The following is a 21,572-nucleotide window of genomic DNA, read 5'->3' on the forward strand; positions in this document are numbered from 1 at the left end:
CTGTACAATTCGCTGTCATTACAGGGTTACGCCAGAATCTAATTACAAAGCAGGCTTTTCAAACCATAAAATTCTCAAACTGGCGAGGTTAATATGTTCCTATTTTGAAGGCAGTTTAAAACACTAAGACTAACAAAACTGTACTAATTCAAGGCAAACCCAAACACTGGACTATATTTAGCTTTCTACAATAGGGATGAACATAATCCCTTTACTTCTACAACAAAGGCCTGAATCATACAGAGCGCGAACATGAAAACAGAAGGTGACAGATCTACATAGGTTAGGCTACTTTCACAGTCGCGTTTAGGGCGGATCCGTCTTGTATCTGCACAGACGGATCCGCACCGATAATGCAAACGCTTGTATGCGTTAATAACGGATCCGTTTGCATTATTCATTAAAAAAAAAGTCTAAGTCAAAACAGATCCGTCTTGACTGACATTGAAAGTCAAAGGGGGACGGATCTGTTTTCAATTGCACAATATTGTGTCAGTGAAAAAACGGATCCGTCCCCATTGACTTACATTGTAAGTCAGGACGAATCCGTTAGGCTCCGCATAGTCTGACGGTCACCAAAATGATGCAAGCTGCGTTTTAGTGACCGTCTAAAAAACGCAATGGAGACCAAACTGATGCATTCTGAACAGATCCTTATCCATTCAGAATGCATTGGGGCCGAACTGATCCGTTTTGGGCCGCTTGTGAGAGCCCTGAAACGGATCTCACAAGCGAACCCAGAAACGCCAGTGTGAAAGTAGCCTTAAGGAGTATACAGTAAATTCAGACTGAAATGATCTTTTTGGTAACCATAAAAATGTCCAAATATACTTCATGAACTGCTGAAGTGTATGTTTATACAGCACAATAACAAACTAACAATCTAAAGAGCAAAAATAAATCAATAGAAAATTATTAAAAAACAAATGGGCAGGCGTTTCAGACTGCACCTTACGTTTTCCCCCCTAGGATCCAAACCCTGCCCACAAGTACATAATCCACAAGGAACAAAGGAGAAAAGCTCAAAGTAGACCACCTAGAAGCACAGGAAATTAAGGCTACTTTCACACTTGCGGCAGAGGATTCCGGCAGGCAGTTCCGTCGCCGGAACTGCCTGCCGGATCCGTCAAAACATATGCACACTGACCGCAAAAACTGATCTGTTTTGCCGGAACACTTTGCATTAATGCAGGTCAATGTGTTCCGGAATTTTGGATGTAGATAAAACCGCAGCATGCTGCGGTTTTATCTCCGTCCTAAAAAGGCAAAAAGACTGAACTGAAGACATCCTGATGCATCCTGAACGGATTGCTCTCCATTCAGAATGCATTAGGATAACACTGATCAGTTCTTCTCCGGTATTGAGCCCCTAGGACGGAACTCCGTGCCGGAAAAGAATAATGCTAGTGTGAAAGTACCCTAAGGCAAATTAAGAGAATATGAAATATTTATCAACACTGAGTATACGGGAGTCAAGGCTGTGGTTGTATCATGTCAGGTTACAGGATACTCCTGCCTGGAGAATTACAGAAAGTTCTCAAACCGTCAGGTCAGAAGTGAATCACCTTCAGCACTATTGGATGGTTCCGCCAAAAGGGCAGCACTGATAGTCACCTAATAAAAATTCCAAAACAGAAGATGGACAAGAAAGTGCCATATATAATTTGCATTGTACACTCACACATAGACATTCTCATACTCCTACTGATTTATGTGACTGTAACAATGACTAAATATATGGAGATATTTTGAGGTGTCGTCTGTAAGTGACACTTGGGGCATCTCTGGAAAACTATCTGAGGCAGCATCTCTGTGATAGACACCCTTGGGGTAATATCTGGGGCAGGTACTCTCTGGACATCTGTAGCGGGCGCACCACATACCGAACTAGTTCACAGTCCCACAAAAAGCAAAGTCGAGATGATTATCTACATTCCATTGCTGGTCAGATAATTAAATACATGTAGCTTGTGTAAATATTAACCAAAGTCTCGGGTATTTGCCCTCCTTGTCTATCACTTACTTCTAACTGCAGAATGATGACCATTCATTACACAAATACAGGAAACACCAGGAGCCCAGTACACTTCTATATGTTGCATGAAAATATAGAAGCTGAAACTTCTGCAAATCCATCAACATCCGCTCGGTGGGATTCAGACTCCCAGCACCCGGCCAGGCAGCTGTTTGTAGAAGCTGTGGCTCTCTGGTGAGAGCTGCAGCCGCCTCACAGCTTACCAAGCACAACATCGTACATTGTTTAGCAGCTTTGCTTGGTATGGCAGAACAGGTCCATTCACTTAAACATGCAACCAATGTCACTAGCCTAGGAAGAGGCCACACCGCTCAACGGACCATCGTGGCCTCTTGAAATAGCTGATTAGCGGGTCAAATCTCCACAATCAGATATTGGTGACCTATCCCGTGGATAGGTCAATATTTTCCTTCCAGAAAAAAAAACCCTTTAAAAGGGTTAACCCATGATTCAAGTAAAAATAAAATTCCTACATTATCTAGTACATGACTATCGCTTTCTGACAAAGCTAGAACCAGCCCTGAACCTCACATGGACCCAGAGATCTCCCCATTCATTTTTCCAACTGTCCTTCTAGATTTATATCAAGCTGGCAGCTCAAGGGCGTGTCCTTTCTGCTGACGCTGTCTCACTATCACAGCTCAGGAGGCAGTTGAAAGATGGAACTGACCATGTGTGTCCACCTCAGCAAGGTAGACAGAGCAATAATAAAAAATAAAAAAAAACAAAAGGTGGCGTCATACAGACACATTTTATCAAATAACTCAGTGGCTATACTAAATCTTTAACTGCATGCCATTACAAAAAGATGAAGTCTGAGACAACATGCTCCAGGAGTGTAGCTGCCATTCATCTGCCATTTTTAGCAGATGACTACAAACAGCCTGTCTGTAATCAGGTTCTATCATTAAATGATAGACTTATGCTGACGTCACACATTTGATAAATATTGGACGATTGGACGATTTTGGTGGGAACATCTGACCTTCTAATGTGTTCTCGGCCATCTAGATCTCCTCAGGAAACAAATATCAAAGAAAAAAAGGGTTGGGCATGTTGGATTTCAAGATGCCCAACTCTTTTATTCTCCAGGGAGATAAACTGCCCAAAGAGAAGTTTGGCAGCAGCTTACTCCTCTCTCCCCGGTGAAAAATTATGCATACTTGGCAAAACGTGCATGCAGGGATCGGCGGACACGAGTATGACTTTTTATTTATTCTTAAACCCTTTTGATCCATTTTTTTAAATGTATCTTCCTCGAAAACCACTTTAAAAGCCAAAGCTCTGATCTTTGTATGGGCCATGGGCCAAGGAGACCTATCATTCAACTCACCAGTACTGACCTGGCACACAGTTACTGGCATTCAACACTCCAGAATGTTGTCATACCAATTTTATCAATTTTCTAGCAAGTCAGATACGTCTTTTGATACTTGTAGATGTCCCTCTAACCAGCCATTGCTTTGTGTTGTTCCTGGCCATGATGATATCACAAGTCATTGCAATCATATGCAAGGTTTGTGGCCATTACACCTTGCACCGCACCCATTTGGTTGATGGAATGCCTTGGCTATGGGCCATTCTGGAATGGGAACCATCCACCAGTTCTCTTGCCAGCTCCCAGATTGTTATTTGAGTCATTCACATTTTGTTTAAGACAGTATTACGCAGCAGTGTAGGCTTTGTGTCACGGATCAGCAGGTGTGAACCCACTGTGCCACTGACTGGCTATACTCTGGAGGGGCGTGTGTAAGCAACTACCTGGTTTTCACTAGAGCCTCTGCTGGTGTTTGATAGACTTGAGCCGTTAGCTTCTGTTGCCAGTGGCTACTCGAGAGCAATCACCGAGTCAGTGGCAGCTGGTCCGTGGTGGACCAGGAGATAGGTACTAGAAGTATAAGCATAGTCAGGCGGGCAGATATGTTACCAGGAGCAACGGTGCAGGACCGAAGGATAAGGCAGAGACCTGGTCAGACGGACAATAGGTCAGGGCAGGCGGCACAGGTACAGGTCAGGCAATCCGATTCAGCAACGGGAGAGTCAAAGCAAGCAGGCAGGGATGAGACGATAAGCAGAGTCCAGGAACGTAGTACAAGTCAGGAACACAAGTGGTTATCAGGCTCTTTAGCAAAAGACAAGGACCTTGACACTGAGGCATCTGGGAAGAGGGTTGAGCCACTTTAGTACCTGCAGGAGAGCCAAGGTTGGTCACCAAGGTCACCCGACCTAACCCACACAGCCCAGGGAGTGATGCGCTCCACCCTTAGAGCAGTCTAACATGAAACAAGCCAAACACAGGCTGTGACCAGGGCTGAGTGGAAGCTGTGGAGCGGAATCCTCAGAAGCACAGCACACACCCCGATAGAGCCCAGGACTGCAGCGGTAAGTGGGGGAACAGCGGTGCCCTGCAGCCACTGTTACACTTTGGTAAAACTCTGCAGATCTTGCTTAACCCACTGTAATGTTTTAGTCATTTTGGCAAAGGAAAGCAAGATATCCTTATGTCTAGTCTGTGTCTACGGATAAGTGGTTGCTACCATATCAGACATCAAGGTCATGGATGCATCTTAAGTAAAGATAATACTTGTACATTGGAACAGGCAGTGCACTTGTGGTCATCTCCAATAAAAGAAAAAAAGAATTATGGATTTGTCTACAGAGAAAAAGAAGGTCAAATCAGGTCTACTCTAACTGGGTCATTTGGCCACAAGCAAAGAAGCAGTTATCTATACTGTTGTTTTGTATTGTCATTATTGTACTTAATTTATGCAGCAAAGTAATGATGTAAGAGGAAGACAGATACGACTTCTAATCTCACATCTCCTAGACAATGCTAATACATCATTTATTTAGACCTTTATAAACCAGTGGATATGCCATAAATGTCCAGATGGGAATACCCTTTTTTTAGGAGTTGTCCGGTTTCGGAGCTGAACCTGGACATATAGTCTTCTTCCCCCACTCAGCCCTCTGATACTCTCCCTTGCTCTGAGCTGTATCGCACAGGGTAAGGGCTTTTTTGTTTATATTTTTAAAATGCTAGGCAGAGGCTTCCGCCTAGCAGTGTTCCCGATGACGTCACCGGCACTGATGGGCATGCTTTAGCGCTGCCCTAGCCGTTTCACAGGCTAGGGCAGCGCGAAAGCCCGTCCATTAGTGCTGGTGAAGCCTACGCCTAGCTTACCCATGGAGAGCCCAGTACATCACCGGATCTCCAGAAAAAGTATTTGCCCTGCGCGATTCAGTAGAGGGCAAGGGAGAGCTTCAGAGGGGAACAATGGGGGAAGAAGGGGATATGTCTGGGTTCAGAAACCCTTTAACTTTTTTACACGGGAAGGTGGACAAGCAATTACCAGGAATGAACTGAACGTTCTCTGCTGGCCCTGTCTGCATTCAAAATCTGGCGCCTGCGCCGTACCTGTCTTCAGTCGGCGCAGGTGCACTGAGGGGAGGACGCTCGCTCGGCCGCTCCATCCTCAATGCGCCTGCGCTGGTGACGTCACATCTACACCCGGCGCAGGCGCACTGAGGAAGGAGCGGCCGAAGACAGGTACGGCGCAGGCGCCAGATTTTGAATGCAGACAGGGCCAGCAGAGAACGAGCGCGTTCGCTGGCCCTGTCAATCAACATGAGGAGGGGGCGTGTTTATGAGAGGAGGATGTGGCTGCTACCAGCAAGTAGCCGCCCTACTTGCTGGTAGACAGGTAATTTGCATATGATAAAAGTCCTTTTTTTGAATTATCTACTGAACGAAAACGATTAGTAACATTATCTATTGATATATCGCAGTATAGGGATTATAAGTAGCAAAAAAAAAATAAGACTTTAGTGGGGTGACAGAAGCCCTTTAAGGAAGACTTGCAGCAGTTTCGGAGTTTGTTTCCAGACAACGACCATAGTATATACTTAGTTTTTTCCCCCCTCATAGATTCTGTATGAATCTGTGAAATTGGCTGTGGTATAATCATCATTTTTTCGTATTACAAAGGTATTCTTCACTAGAATCCTACAGCCGGGCAGCAGCTGGGGGTGGTGGGGGCAGGGTATTGAGTGCCAGGGAGACATCAACCAGTCACATCAAAATTAACTAGTGCCCCAGCTGACGGGAAGTCTATGCCCTGACTTACAACTTCCTAATACAGACCCATATGGTCCCTGTGTGGTACTATACAGGGTCTGTGCATATAATATTGCCATGTGCATGTGCCCTTAGGCTCTGAATCACACATTGATATAAAATACACAAAAGTTCTACTAGTAAGAAATCTTCTGATTGTTATAATCCATAGAACCTATACATGAGCAGATTACTTGATTCATGGTTGGATTCATGTGCCCGATACTGCAGCTTGTACCATTCAAGTGAATGTGATGGGCTGCAGTACCAGGTACGGTCACTTAGGCTAGAACATCAATGTTAAAGTCCCAGAGGACTCCTTTAAGATTTTATTTATGCCACTGAATAAATGTTCATTCTCTCTTCTTAATCTTGAAAAGGACATTTACAGAAACTATTAACCAAGTCTACTGACCAGTCCCACCAATATACTGTATATACTGGCCAGGTCAAAAAAAAATGCTAATAAGTCAAGGTCTATCTTGGCCCTTGAAACTGACACACATTTTGTTCACATGAAGTCAAGGAGTTGAGCTCTTCCATGTGATTCTCACTAACAAAATCTCATCCGGTATAAGAAACAGATAAAAATAGGGCCAGAACTTGCGTTCTGTTTTATAGTGAAATCCTAGGACGTGCTATAAAAAGCTTCGCAATCAATAAGATGGCTCCAGAAAGTTTTACTGACATCTCTACGCACTGGAAAACTGCGGCACAAATTCCCACAAGTCGTCTCGTTCTCATACAACTGCGGTTATTCCTTGAGACTTTGTGCATTCCTCGGCCTTTGCCTTATCACATATAATGTACGGTATAGGATCCATCTCCCCACTGCACTGATACATCAGAATGGCAGTGAGGAGGATAGGACAAGTCCTTGGCTACACCAAGACGCAGACAAATAAATCAATAACACCAAGATAGTTTCTGCTGATTTTCCTTTTTCTTTCAGAGGAGGGGTAGTAATTTATTGCAAGACGATGCACTGTCCCCACAGACGGAATCTTGTAAGTCACTTGTAAGCTGCAGAACATTTTATTCCACTTTTACGCAGTTCCCATAAGCCAGCTGATCTTTGGATGAGTTCAGAACATCCCAGGACCTTTAAGTAGGAGCCCTTTAGCACCCAGTGTACCACTACCCATGATGCACTTGTAGTTTACAATGTTCTAGTTGACCAAATGACCATGGGCCTGAATAGTATAGGACAGGAGATGATTTCAACATTTTCTGTTTATGTATTTTTGGCAACACATCTCCTATGAAGCACTATATGTATAGAACCAGGGGCATAACCATATTGTGTGTAAAGGTTGTGGCTGTGTAAATGCCCCAGAGTGGCACTACCACCTTTGCACCGCGCTACTATCTCTAATGGGCTAATGTCATGTCATCTATGTATTTATTTCCAGGTCCTGCAAAATGTTTATTCATAATCTTGTTATGTAACTGTTCAAATGTAATATGCCTGGTTCACCAGCAGGTGGCAGCAAGCATGGTAGAGCAACATTTACATAGAGTGGAGCTTTCCTCTCCATTCTAACACCCCCCTCTGTGGTGTGATGGGCGTGTCCCACTTGCTGCAGGGAGGGTGGAGTTCAGTTTAGAGTTCAATTTAGTTTACCCCCTTCTAGGGGAGAGTCTAGCTTTCCCCCTTGTAGGGGAAGGCAGCAGGAGCACATCCCTGTTGGACGATCCCTGTCTGAACCAGCTGGAGCACTTTCAGCTCTGCTGGACGTGGAGGCAGAATCCTGAAGCCTCAGAAACCAGAAGTAAAGTGTTTCCTGGGCAAAGCTAGAGACAGACCAGATTACAAATTGAAGTACAGCCTAATAAGGAAGCCGAGTTCTATAACCAGGCCTTTTTTTTCTGGCGGAACGCCCCGGAACGGCGTTCCGCTACCTATTTGTCCGACTCGCCCCGCCCCCCTCATGGGCGTCCGCCCGCCGCCGCAAACAAACTAACCCAGTTTAATCATATGTGAACAAGAGAAATCCTCTGCAATTCTGCGATCCTCTCCGTACTCACAAACTCAGTAGCAGGCAGGCCGGGCGGCACCGTAACTCACTGACGTCATGCGCCTGCTCCGCCTGCTTCATTCATAAAGTGGGAGGAGCAGGCACGTGACGTCAGTGAGTTGCGCTGCCGCCCGGCCTGCCTGCTACGGGAGTTTGTGAGTACAGGGACTCTGTAATCCAGGGAATAAGGCAGGAGAGACTAGGTCATATATGAGATGTAATATTGCTGTGAGGGGTGGTCAGATAATGAGAAGATGGGCGATGCTTCAATACCAGTCTGCAGGTAAAGAAGTCATGTAGTAATCTAGTGCTGAGTGCTCGTCTGGGAGAGATCTTGTCTGCGGTAATTGAGGAAACGCAGGGTAGAAATGACGCTGCAGGCTGTACAATACGGTAATCTTATGGAAATGCGGGAATCTGGAGTGGACCGCTGGTTTCGGATGAATACGGCTCCGCGGACGGGACACGGCTCGGGCAGTTTCGGGTCTCGTGCCGGGTAATTGATCAATTAGCGCCGCTCATTACCGATCATTTCCATAAATGGATTAGCAGAGGATCCCAGACAATGGACTCAGGGCTGCCCGGTGTAATTCACTTATCCTGCCCAAGAGTTCACCAGTGATCACTGCTGCTAGCAATGCCATATTACTGCCACTATATACAACCACTACACTACCACTACACCTAGATTACTGCCATATTACTGCCACTATATACAACCACTACACCACCACTACACCTAGATTACTGCCATATTACTGCCACTATATACTACCTCTACATCACCACTACACCGGGCCCCGCTCACTGTAATATTGAGGCATTAATGTAGGCAATAGGCATTTTAAACAAGAGAAATCCTCTGCGATCCTTTCCCTCTCTGTGGAGAGGATCGCAGAGGATTTCTCTTGTTTGAAATGGTGTAATAAAATACAGTGACTGCACCGGGCCCCGCTGCAATTACAACACCAGATAACGGCCCCCAGACCCTGTATTGGGGATCATTACCTCACAGGGACACTGTTATGGGGGGATCTGTGGATGACACATATATAGCATAAGGTGCTATATATGTGTCACCCACAGATCCCCACAACAGTGCCATCCACAGAGCCCCCACAACAGTGCCATCCACAGAGCCCCCATAACAGTGCCATCCACAGAGCCCCCACAACAGTGCCATCCACAGAGCCCCCACAACAGTGCCATCCACAGAGCCCCCATAACAGTGCCATCCACAGAGCCCCCACAACAGTGCCATCCACAGAGCCCCCACAACAGTGCCATCCACAGAGCCCCCACAACAGTGCCATCCACAGAGCCCCCACAACAGTGCCATCCACAGAGCCTCCACAACAGTGCCATCCACAGAGCTCCCATAACAGTGCCATCCACAGAGCCCCCACAACAGTGCCATCCACAGAGCCCCCACAACAGTGCCATCCACAGAGCTCCACAACAGTGCCATCCACAGACCACCTTTTATTCAAAACCCACCAAAAGCACACCTTTTGGTTCAAAATATTTTTTAATTTGGCTATTCCCCACCCCTCTTCCGCTTCTTGTGGGCTGCGCTGGCATGAGTTCAGTCACTTCTGTGTGCAATGCCGTCCTGCAGCGCGTGACCCCCCAAATTTTACTTGCATCCTTGTTCTCTAAAGGGGCGGTTTTAGGGGGCGGTCCTAGGGGTGGGTAGGGGTGTGGCCAGGTGAGGGGGGGGGGGGGGGTGAGTTCCACCACCTTTTCTCTTAGAAAAAAAGCCCTGTCTATAACTATCCTGTTAGCACAGCAGAGCCATAGAGCAACAGACGTAGCAGAGAGGAGTTTGCTTGCCAAAGCCAAAGCCTGCTGGAAACCATGACAAAGCCTGAAATTGTTTAGAAAAATGTTTATTCAAGTAAAGCTGCTTTCAACTTCATCACAATGTATGGCCTCAATTTATTCTTGAACGCGCTGTAAAACGCTCAAGTGTGAACCCAGCCTTATGCTTTTTAACATTTATATAATTGAAGAACATTTTAGGATTAGTTTTACTCTCTTTGGCAATTAATCTCTCGGTCTCTAGTTTGGCCGCTTTTATTTGTTTTTTACATGTTCTATTTTTTTCCTTATAGTTTTTCAGTGCTTCCGTGCTACCCTCCTGTTTTAGTGATTTATATGCTTTCTTTTTGTCATTTATTGCTTTCTTTACAGTTCTATTTATCCACATTGGTTTCTTTTTGTTTTGGTGATGGAAGTACCTTCATTCTGGATGTAGTATGGACTGTAGATGAACTTGGTTGTATTTATGTAATTAGTAGGTGTGTTTTGTGTGTGATCTAACCCTTATTTGTTGTAAGTTTTATATTCATTTTTATTTACCTAATTTGCTAAAAAAAAAAAAAGGACATACATTTGCCTAATTATCACTATTCCCTTAATAAATGTACTTCTAGGTTTTACTATTCTTAAAGTGGTGTGGGTAGCCTTTCTTTAAAGAGTATCTGAAGCTGAAATGATGTATTTGTTAGCAATACACCTAGAATACACACTCTGGGGTTTTTCTGCACAGGCCTCTTCCTAAGCCTCAAGGCAGCTAATCTTTACTATTCGCTGATATTTCAACTGAGCTGGCATGTCCTTGGCTCACACTGTTTCAGACTTGACCCTTACAGTCTCTTTCAGCTACTGTCTATGCAAACCCACTGCCTTTTCTCAGTGAAGCCTCTGAGGCCATACTGTATGCACCATTTGGTCTTATGGATGTCCTAGTCCCACCGATAGCTTAAAGGCATTGTCCGGGTTCAGAGCTGAACCCGGACATATCCCCATTTTCACCCCGGCAGCCCCCCTGACTTGAGCATCGGAGCAGTTCATGCTCCGATGCTCTCCTTTTCCCTGCGCTAAATCGCGCAGGGCAAAGGCATTTTCTCGGGTTCCGGTCACGTACCGGGGCTCTCCATGGGGCTGCCAGGCGGAGGATTCCGCCCAGCAGTGAGCCCAGTGACGTCACCGGCACTGATGGGCGGGCTTTAGCGCCGCCATAGCCTGTAAAAGGCAGCGCTAAAGCCCGCCCATCAGAGCCGGTGACGTCACCGAACACCCTGCTGGGAGGAAGCCTCCGCCCGGCAGTGTGTTATTGTAAATAAAAGAGCCGTTGCCCTGTGCGATTGCGCAGGGCAAAGGAGAGCATCTGAGCATTAAGTGCTCCGATGCTAACATCAGGCTGGCTGCCCGGGTGAAATTATGGGTATGTCCGGGTTCAGCTCTGAACTGAACTGGCAGTCTTATGACAGCTCACTCTGGACAGGCCCTCTGTCCAACTTTACTCAGGTTCTAATCATTTGCTTCTCACTTCAACCCACTTAGTGGTTGAAACACATGCCTGTACTGTCCGCACACTTCAGCAGTAGGTCACATTGGCGCTATATAAAGAATAATAATATACTATATAAAAATAAGTATATATATAATACTAACTGTAGAGTTTATTATTGTAGATTTTATTTCTAATAGGGATTCTTCGGGGGGGCGGAGCTTGCCAATGGCGGAGTGAGCAGCACACTGCCTGAGCTCCTGAGCACCGCCGGCATTTACAGCCCCATATAGCATCCAGAAGCCCACAGATTTTTCATGGGTCGCAAGAGGGGCACAGCTAACACCCCGGCACCCGCATCACGAGAATCGGGGGACATCACAAAGTTCCTGTGCCCGTCCAGCCAGCCTGAAAGCCTGAGATCCGGCGCCACAACCTCCAAGATGGCGGAGCAGGCGCGGGAAACGAGCGCCTCTACTCCTCTGACTAGAGGGAAAACTGCGGCCCTCACCTCCAGGAACCAGGGGGAACATAGCACCGGAGGACCTCCGGTTTCATATGCAGCAGTGGCAGCAGCGGTGAGTCCTACCTTGGGGTCCGTCCCTTCATCGCCAGCCTCCAGGGGTTCAGAGGCCTATTCAGGCCCACAGCTCTCCCACCACAGCTCCCCTGCCTTGTCGGCTGCCTCCAGTAGATCGCCCACTGCCCTCTCCCATGAGGATGACTGGGACTGGAAGCTCCATTTAAAATCCCTTCCCACTACTGCTGAGGTAGATGCTTTGCTCAGCAGGATGGAAGCTTCCCACAAGCAAGATATTGCGGCCTTGCATCAGGATATCAGGCATGTGGGGCAGAGGGTAGAGGAGGTGGAGAACAAACAGGAGCAGATCTTTAATACTCTGGATTGTCACCGTGCAGTCATTAATGAGCACGCTGCTCAAATGCAGGACATTCTAACCCACATGGACGATATTGAAAACCGCAATAGGAGAAACAACCTCCGAATAAGGGGGGTCCCTGAATCTGTAGAAGATCTGCCATCCTGGGCGCAACGCCATTTTGCCTCACTTTTGGAAATTAATCCGGACAGGATCATTGAGATAGATCGGATCCATCGGGCGCTGGGCCCAAAATCAACGGACCTGAAACGTCCCAGGGACATTATTTGCCGTATTCACTTTTACAAGGAGAAGGAGTCCATCCTCAAAGCTGCTCGAGCTGCGGCTGGCCCTGAATCGGGCCCGAATACCATCCAGATCCTCCCGGACCTAGCACGCCGCACCTTACAACTTAGGAAGGCCTTGAAACCGCTTCTATCCACACTCAGGGACAATGAGATCCTGTATAGATGGGGGTATCCCTTCCAGCTCTCGGCCAAGAGAAACGGGAAGTCTGCTACGTTCAAATCTCTTGAAGACCTCCCCAGATTTCTGGCTACACTAGATCTCCCCGCGGTGGAGCTGCCTGACTGGCCCAGACCCCTCATGGTGCCGCCCGTTAGTGATCGTGAAGAATGGCAAGAGGCGATCCCGAAACCGCAGAGGCATCCCAGACGCCATTCCAGACCACCTGTTTGAGCCTAATTGGCTTTCGTGGGACTTCACATATTATCCCAATGCGCTGGTTCAGTGTATAGTATTCATGTTCTAATGTTTTATGCTATATGTTATATATCTTTGATATTCCTTTTTATATGCCGGGGGTCAGTGGGGCTGCTGCCTTGCCCTTGACCTCTCCTCCCCTCGTTAGGGGTATCGACACCTGGTGTCGAACGTGACTATAGTCACTTACTAGTCTACCTCGGAGCCATAGTTTTTGGCTCTCTCTTATAGGAGGTTTTTCTTTTGTTTTGTTTTTTTTCTTTTCTTTTTCTTTGTTGTTTTATCTGCGTGTTGCTTGTTAGTCCTTGTCTCTTTCCTTTTGTTTGGATCCTCGTGTTCCCTCCCCCACTTAATCCAGTTTCCTCTCAGAGGTCGGTAAGATGTCCCCTCTCTCTTTTTGTACGTATAATGCCAGGGGCCTAAATAAACCAGAAAAACGTAGCCAGATTCTATATCGCTTTCACCGGAAGCGGGTCATGCTTATTATGTTCCAGGAGACCCACTTTAAGCTTGCCTCGGTTCCCAGGTGTGACCGTGGGTATTACACGACTTGGTTCCATAGTCCCAACCCCGTCAAAAAAGCAGGAGGTGTATCTATTGCATTCCATAAATCTTTTCGGCCTACGATTTTGGCTACAGATATTGATAGTAGGGGGCGCTATGTATTCCTCAAGCTGTCTGATGGTCCACGTGTATACACGGTTGCTAATGTCTATTTTCCCAACCAGGGGCAGATTCCATATGGCTCCAAGATTCTCAGGAAACTGGCTCGCTTTGCAGATGGATCCTCTATCATCCTGGGCGGTGATCTGAATATGGTGATGGACCCGGATCTGGATTCTTCGTCTGGTAGGTCAGCTATCTCTCCGACATCCCAGCGTTCCTTTAGGGAAATCCTGTCCTCTCTCCGCCTTGTAGATCTCTGGAGGGTGCTGCATCCGGGAGTCAGAGATTTCAGTTTTCATTCTTTAGCCCACAATAGCTATGCCAGACTAGACCATTTATTTATTTCACAATCTTTGCTTGAGGAGGATCCACTTAGCTCAATGGATGGCTTCCTTTGGTCTGACCACACTCCAGTGTATGGCCTACTGAGATTTCAGCAGACGCCTTCCCGTCCCTTCACGTGGAGATTGAATGACAATCTTCTTAACGACCTGGTGTGCATGTCAGACATTAGGAAGGCCATCTCTGAGTTTACAGTTAACCACCAAACAGACCCCTCTCCCCCGCCGATTAAATGGGAAGCCCTTAAGTGTGTGCTCAGGGGGATTTTCATATCTCATGGCGCTAGACTCAAAAAGGAGAAGTCCGCTAAACTCTCCTCCCTACTTTCACAACTCGACGGGAAAGAGACCTCAAATAAATTGACCCCCTCTGATCAGTTGAAAGCTGATATCTCGCTGCTCCGCCAACAAGTAATTCAAATTCTAGACCAAAGATCACTATGTTTGCGTGATAAGGTAAAATTTGGATTTTTTGAATATGGCGATAAAAGTGGGAAGTGGCTTGCCAGAGCTCTACATCCTAGGTTACCCCAGACCCAGATATCCTCACTTAACACATCCGACAAGGGAATTGTTTATGCTCCATCCGAAATCTCATCAGAATTCCGCACCTATTATAGCTCTCTTTATGACTTGAACACAGGGAGGGACTCAGCGTCTGCTTCCTTTACACAGGATACTAAAGATTATCTAGACCAATTCGGCCCTGAAAAGATTCCTAGCGTAGATTCTTTGGCGCTGGAAGATGACTTTTCATCCCCAGAAATTGCGGGAGTTATAAGAGATCTCAAAAATGGGAAAAGCCCAGGCCCAGATGGCCTTACCCCACGCTTTTATAAGCTTCTTATAGATGAGCTATCCCCCTTATTACTCGAATCTTTTAATTCCATAGCAGTGGGAACCCCCTTCCCTCCCCAAACTTTACAGGCCCATATAACGGTTATACCTAAACCTGATAAAGATCCCTCTTATTGCTCCAATTATAGGCCTATTTCTCTTTTAAACGTGGACCTAAAGGTGTACGCTAAATTACTAGCCTTACGATTACACCCCCTCATCCCGAAGTATATCCATCAGGAACAGGTGGGCTTTGTCCCGGGCAGGGAAGCTCGAGATAGTACCTTGAAGACCTTGGGCATCATAGCTAGAGCTAGGAATACTAGGTCTCCTCTGTGTTTACTTTCAGTGGATGCAGAGAAGGCCTTTGACAGGGTCAATTGGGGCTTCTTAACCTTAACCCTGGAGCATTTAGGACTCGGTTCTAAAATGATTAAACGTATTATGGCTCTCTACTCTTCTCCCTCAGCTCAGGTAAGGGCTAATGGCCTTTTATCCACACCTTTTGCTATCAAGAATGGTACACGCCAGGGTTGCCCCTTATCCCCCTTCCTATATATTCTGACCATGGAATCCTTAGCTAATGCGCTGCGCAATAATCAAGATATAAAGGGGGTGAGAGTTGGAACTAAGGAGCATAAACTTTCCCTTTTTGCCGATGATTTGCTTCTCTATCTCTCGGACCCCAGAATAGGCCTTCCTTCGGTCCTGCGGGAATTTGAGAGATTTGGGAGGCTTAGTAACTTCAAAGTTAATATCCAGAAATCTGAAATCTTGAATATTTCGTTACCACGCAGGGAAATTTCTCATGTTAAAGAAAGCTTCTCGTTTAAAGTAGCCTCGGACTCGATTCGCCACTTAGGCATTAACCTCCCAGCAAACCCCAATCTCCTCTTTCAAATGAACTACAAACCCTTATTTAGGAAGGTAGAGGCTTCTCTCCAGAAGTGGTCCCCCCTGCAGATTTCTTGGTTTGGTAGAATAAATGCCCTAAAGATGGATATCTTACCCAAATTCCTCTACCTGTTCCAGACTGCCCCGTGTATTATACCAAATAGTTTTTTTGCCCAATTGCGGTCATTAGCTTCTAGGTTTATCTGGAATGGCAATAAGGCCAGGGTGAGTTACAGAGTTTTATCCAGAGCGAAGAGTGTGGGGGGAGCTGGCCTTCCTGACTTCCAGGCATATTTTAGAGCTTCCATTTCTAATTGTGTTCTAGACCTTATACACAAACGATCTCTGAAACTTTGGGTAGACATAGAACACACCCTCGAGCCCCATATGGTACCTGGGATATTTTGGCTCCCTATAGCAACACTAAATAGCCTTCTACATACTCTTTGTTCTCCCCTACTTCAGATCCTGATCAAACTATGGAGTAGATTTGCCTCCAAAATCAAGTTAATCTCCGCACCGGGTCCTTTGACGCATATTGTGGCTCATCCTGGCCTCCCCTCACAGATCAAGAATCTCCCCTTCTTCCGCACAATTCCCCCGCCCCGGATCCTAATTAGGGACATCTTTAACAGCTCAGGGCTCCTACCTCTCGTGGATCTATCACACATATTCCAAAACTCCCCGAGCCGCTGGTTCCACTACTTTCAACTTCGTAGCTTCTTGGGCTCTCTGGCTCCCGGATCGCAGCTGTCTGCCCCTCTGACAAATTTTGAAAAGCTCTGTGTTGCCAACACAGGCCCAGATCATGGTATTTCTTTGATATATGGCTTGCTGGGTGCCGGTGGAGATGGGGACCTATCACTCGTTGAACAGATGAGAGGTGTTGGGTTTGCCTCTGGTTGGGAGAGTGAACTGACGTTCTCCCTGTCCTCTGAGCAATGGAATCGTTCCCTCTTATTTACGCATAAATCATCCAGGTCCTGTCGTTTACAGGAGTTGAACTATAAGATCCTTACTCGTTGGTATAGGACGCCGGTTAAGTTGCATCATTTTTATCCATCGGTCCCCAACACCTGTTGGCGGTGCCATTCAGAGGTTGGTTCCATGCTACATATCTGGTGGGACTGCCCTGGGGTCGCCCCTTTGTGGCAAGATGTTTTTTCTCTGTATAATGCACTTTACCGGTCTACTATATCTCCCTCCCCTTTGATTGCCCTGCTCTCTATATTCCCGGGTAGGATCAAACATGTCAAAAAGGGAGTACTTAAAACATTTGTCCTTTCTATGAGACAGATCATACCACGCCAGTGGAGATCCTCAGACAGTTTGCAGAGAATTACGTGGATACGTGCCCTGGATGCCTTATTCAGGATGGAAGAAATGGAAGCTGAGGCCTGTAACCAAGTCCAAACATTTGCACTAACCTGGGAACCTTGGAATCAATTTAGGAGCTCCTCTCGTTTTCAAACCTGGTTGGTCTCAGGTGACTGTACCTGGGATACGTGATATGATGTCTTGTCCTTTCCCCTTCCCCCCCGCCCCCCCTACTTTCCACCCCCCCTCCCTCCCCTGTCTTTTGTTTCGTCGTGTTTTGTTCTTGTCTGTCCCCCTGTCTCTCCTAGGTTAACGATTTAATCTGTTTCACTTAAGAGTTACATATTAGTAGCCCTTTGTTCAAAACGCCATCACTGAGTATCTCAGGATTGTGTCCTAAGTTCCTTTTGCCTTCCCTTTCAGTAGTCAAGGTTCTTCATATCGTACTGTATGTATCTAATATTGCTGAACCTCTCCTTTAGCATTTATTTGATGGCATTTGTTTTCTCTGGTCTTCATGGTTGCGTCCCAGAGAAATATGGTGGTCTCTGAATCCATCTGTGCACTTTATTTTATGTTTTACATGGTCTTGGAAATGGAATTGGAGATATACTTTTCATACAATGTCTTGGTTGCTATGTATGATTGTTGTGTTCTTTTTCTATTCAATAAAAATAGATTCAACACTAATAGGGATTCTTCACACTACTGTTTTTCTCTTCTGCGTGCAGTCCTTTAAGTCAATGGGGCTATTCACACAACCATTTTTTTCCATGGATCTGAGAAACTCAGTGTATGTCCTATTCTGGTCCATTTATGCTCTTCTCAGAATAGCCCATTCAAGTCTGAGAGTGAGAAAAACACAATGCGCTCAGAAGCCGTCCATGTATTTATTCGTTTTCAACTGATCTGATTTTTGCAGATGGAAAATGGGACACGAACGTGTGACTAAGGCCTTACTAACATTACGCTTTTTATGTACTTATTTTATGCTTTCATTATTGTCTTTATGTTAAGCTATATGCACACAGCTGTATAACGGATCACAGCGCCTACAGTCTACAATGATGCAGAGTCCCCCCCCAAAAAAAATATATCCTAAATCAGTCTATAAGAAAAACATCAAAGCACAAAATGCACAGCAAGACACATGTTCAGGCTTCTGGAAGTAGTATTAGAACCAAAATCAGGAGTCGTTCATAAAAGAAGAGAAAGTATAAAGGATTCAGTCCTGGTTTTGCCTTCCAAAACTGCATCAGGAAACCCGACTGTGAAGCTGTACCCCTACCGTGCCTCACAGTGGCACACAGAGCCTGTAGTATACGCCTGTGGGGTCTGCCTGTGCCAGATGCATAAGCCATTAGGAACTCTGTGCTTTTAGGAGGGAATCACTCTCTAAGCGCTCATGCACATGTCCACATCTGATCCACATTTTTTGCAGGTCGCATGTGGACCCATTGACTACAAAAAAAATAAAACGTATGTTCATTCTGCCGCACCCGCAAAAAAATAAAACATGTCCTATCTATGTCCATTTTATGGACAAGGATAGGACTGTTCTATAGATGGCAGGATGTTCCGTTCCGCAAAATGCGAAACGCACACAACCTGTATCCGTGTCTTGCAGATCCGCAATTTGTGGACTGAAAACAATGGCTACAGCCATGTGCATGGGCCCTAACACAGCATCTGCCACAATTTTGAACTCCATCCATGGGACTATGGGTACGGTGTTGCCTAAGGGTCCTTCTAAAAAGACCAATTATCAGGGAGATTTTCTGGGATGAGTATTTGTATAAACACTTTTTCCCAATAATTGACCTGTATAGAAGGCACCAAAAATCTTCATTCCTGTGCAGATCGTACTGTCTGAACAACCATCTGCTGTGCAGGAACAAAGACTTTTCTATCGATTGCTAGTCTCTATACAGTGGAGTTGATTGCTGCATGTAAATTCAGCTCTCGTCACCACTGACGATCAGGCAATTATCAGGACCGTCCACTTCGTTCCCAGTCATCGGCTTCATCATTACTCTGTTTACAAGAACTTTTACTCTAATGTCAGGAGCAAAACTTTTCCAAATCAACCTCTAATAATCCCATGAAATAAGGATAACATCCATATTTCATGAACCACTTTCCATCCATAAAGTAACTTTGATTTATTTATGATGATGTTTTATGGAGGCTCGAAAATTCTTGATTTGAGAATAGGAGATGTAGTGTATATATAGCTCTAGAGCTTCATGATGACTCCTGATCATCACATCAGCAAGCTGCGGTGAATATAAGCGGTTAATCGCCCCTTGGCGTCTGTTCATGGTAAAACACATGAAGGATTGTTCTCTGATTGCTGTAAATAAGATCATCTAAGTTCGGTATCTGCACTCCGAGTAGCACACAAGCAGTGTACATATTTGCCGTGCTATCCTGTTGTCCAGGGCTCAGCACTTACACAGATAAGGTTTGGTAATGACACGAATCACTATGCACAATATGTATTTACTCATCGAGGAGAGCTGCAAAGGTTAGGATTCTGGAGAGACAAAGCAGCGAACTGTTTGAGCCTCCGGGGCACGACATACCGAGGACAATGGTGTACAAAGCATAGCGAGAGGCCCATGGTATGCAGCTCCTCTGAAGAGGGGTGTCCTACATACGTTCTCACAAAAGCCAGGGCTGCACCTGTTCTTCCAAGGCCTCGCAGCAATTCATTGGGTTGTACATTAATTTTGAATACAGCAAGAAAAATGGCGCAGTAGAGTGAGGCAATCGATGATCGGATCATACGCGCTCCATAAAGGTAGGACTACATGGTGATCTTGGTCGTGTGCAAGTATCTCAGTGTATTAGGGCAGCCACAGAAACTAATGGGGTCACAGCGAGACTCGCAAGTTTGCCAGGACCGCGATCCCAGAATCAGAAGAAAAAACAGCAGGGTTGGGTTTTTTGCAATTCTGGGGTCGTGGCAAATGTGCAAATCACACTGTGTCCCCATTCTACGCTGTGATACTGAGGTAGTACGAGGGCCAAGGTCGCCGTGTAGCCCTACCCTAAATACTAATGCAAACTTGCTATACTGACGACTTAAAGGGGTTGGCATCAGCTGATCATCGGGATCCGAAAGCCCACACCCCCCGCCGATCAGCTGCCTGGGTGTAGTTCCATCGTTGGAAGGGACTACTAAGCACCATGAATCATCAGCATTATGCATAAAGCAATCTTTAGTTTCTACACATACCACTGTTTTCCTTTAGTTTGTCCCTTAGTTACAGCTGTTTTAACCCCTGCAATATGAGGGCCTTCTCAAGATGTCTCCTCTGCCAGTTCTCTGAGGCCAAAACTGCCTTCCCTCACTTCCCATACACACTTGCTGTAACCAGCAGCTTCCTGCCAGCCAATCAGATTGGATTACAGAGAGACACGCCTCCGCACTGTCTTCTGTTTACAATTAGCCGGAGACAGACGGGCCATAACAGTCTTTTAAGGGAGCAGTGGAAAGGGACAGAGGACATTAATGAAAGCTGTTATTATAAGGTAATTACAGATCTTTGGACAATCATTGACAGACTAACATGGGTATACATGTCTAGCTCTAATAAACTAGCAAATAAAAAATATGATGGTTACACTTTAATAATACGGCACTATTCCCATACGCCTCAATAGGAGCAGTGTTGTAGTAACAAGCTCACTCCATTACGAGGCTGATGGAGCTGTGCAAACTTCTGGCGATGGAGCTACACCTGAACAGCTGATCGGTGGGGTGGTTGGTCGTCATCTGATCCCTGCCGATAAGCTAGTGATGGCCTATCCTGAGGCATCTCCCAGCCCGACGGGGTCACATAGCATTATATTGATTTATGATGCTATGCAACCCTTTCAGTTCTGGAATGTGACAAACGCTCGTCTGCAAGGGGCCTTAGTCACCCATAGCAACCAATCAGAGCTCACCTTTCATTTCTTAAAGTGTTAGGTGAGCTCCGACTGGTTGCTATGGGCAACAAAGACTGTTTTCCTGTTAGTTTTGATAAATGAGGGCCAGAGTACTAAGCCCAGACCTTCTAGACCAGGGGTGCACAACGTTTTCTGGTTGGGGGCCACATTGCCAGACTGAACCAATGACCAGGGCTGAAAATAAAATTTAAAAGGGTATCAACAACTGAAATACTGCATTTATAGCATATTGAACATGCAGTATATATCAGGAATGTCTAGTTACACTTCCAGGACTCCCATCTAATAGGAGAATACATGAAAAATATGTGAGTAGACACAAGACATAGACATACCAGATGGCTGGGGGCCGCAGGTTGTGCACCCCTGTTCTAGACAGACAGACTTCCTTCTAAGTCAGAGTACGAGATCTGTCATGCAACCTTTTATATTCCATCAGCGCCATTTCAACGGAAACAAAATGATTGCGCAAAATCTACTTTTCTTATATGTCT

The 21,572-nt window shown here is 45.8% G+C and overlaps 1 protein-coding gene across 5 annotated transcripts in view; it reads right to left on the reverse strand.

Annotated features, from left to right (window-relative positions):
- Positions 1–21,572, reverse strand: part of PDE4D (phosphodiesterase 4D) — a 1,065,327-nt gene that overhangs the window by 233,466 nt on the left and 810,289 nt on the right. The window lies entirely within an intron of this gene.

Source organism: Bufo bufo, chromosome 2 (assembly GCF_905171765.1).
Source record: "Bufo bufo chromosome 2, aBufBuf1.1, whole genome shotgun sequence".
In the NCBI taxonomy this organism is placed as follows: Eukaryota; Metazoa; Chordata; class Amphibia; order Anura; family Bufonidae; genus Bufo; species Bufo bufo.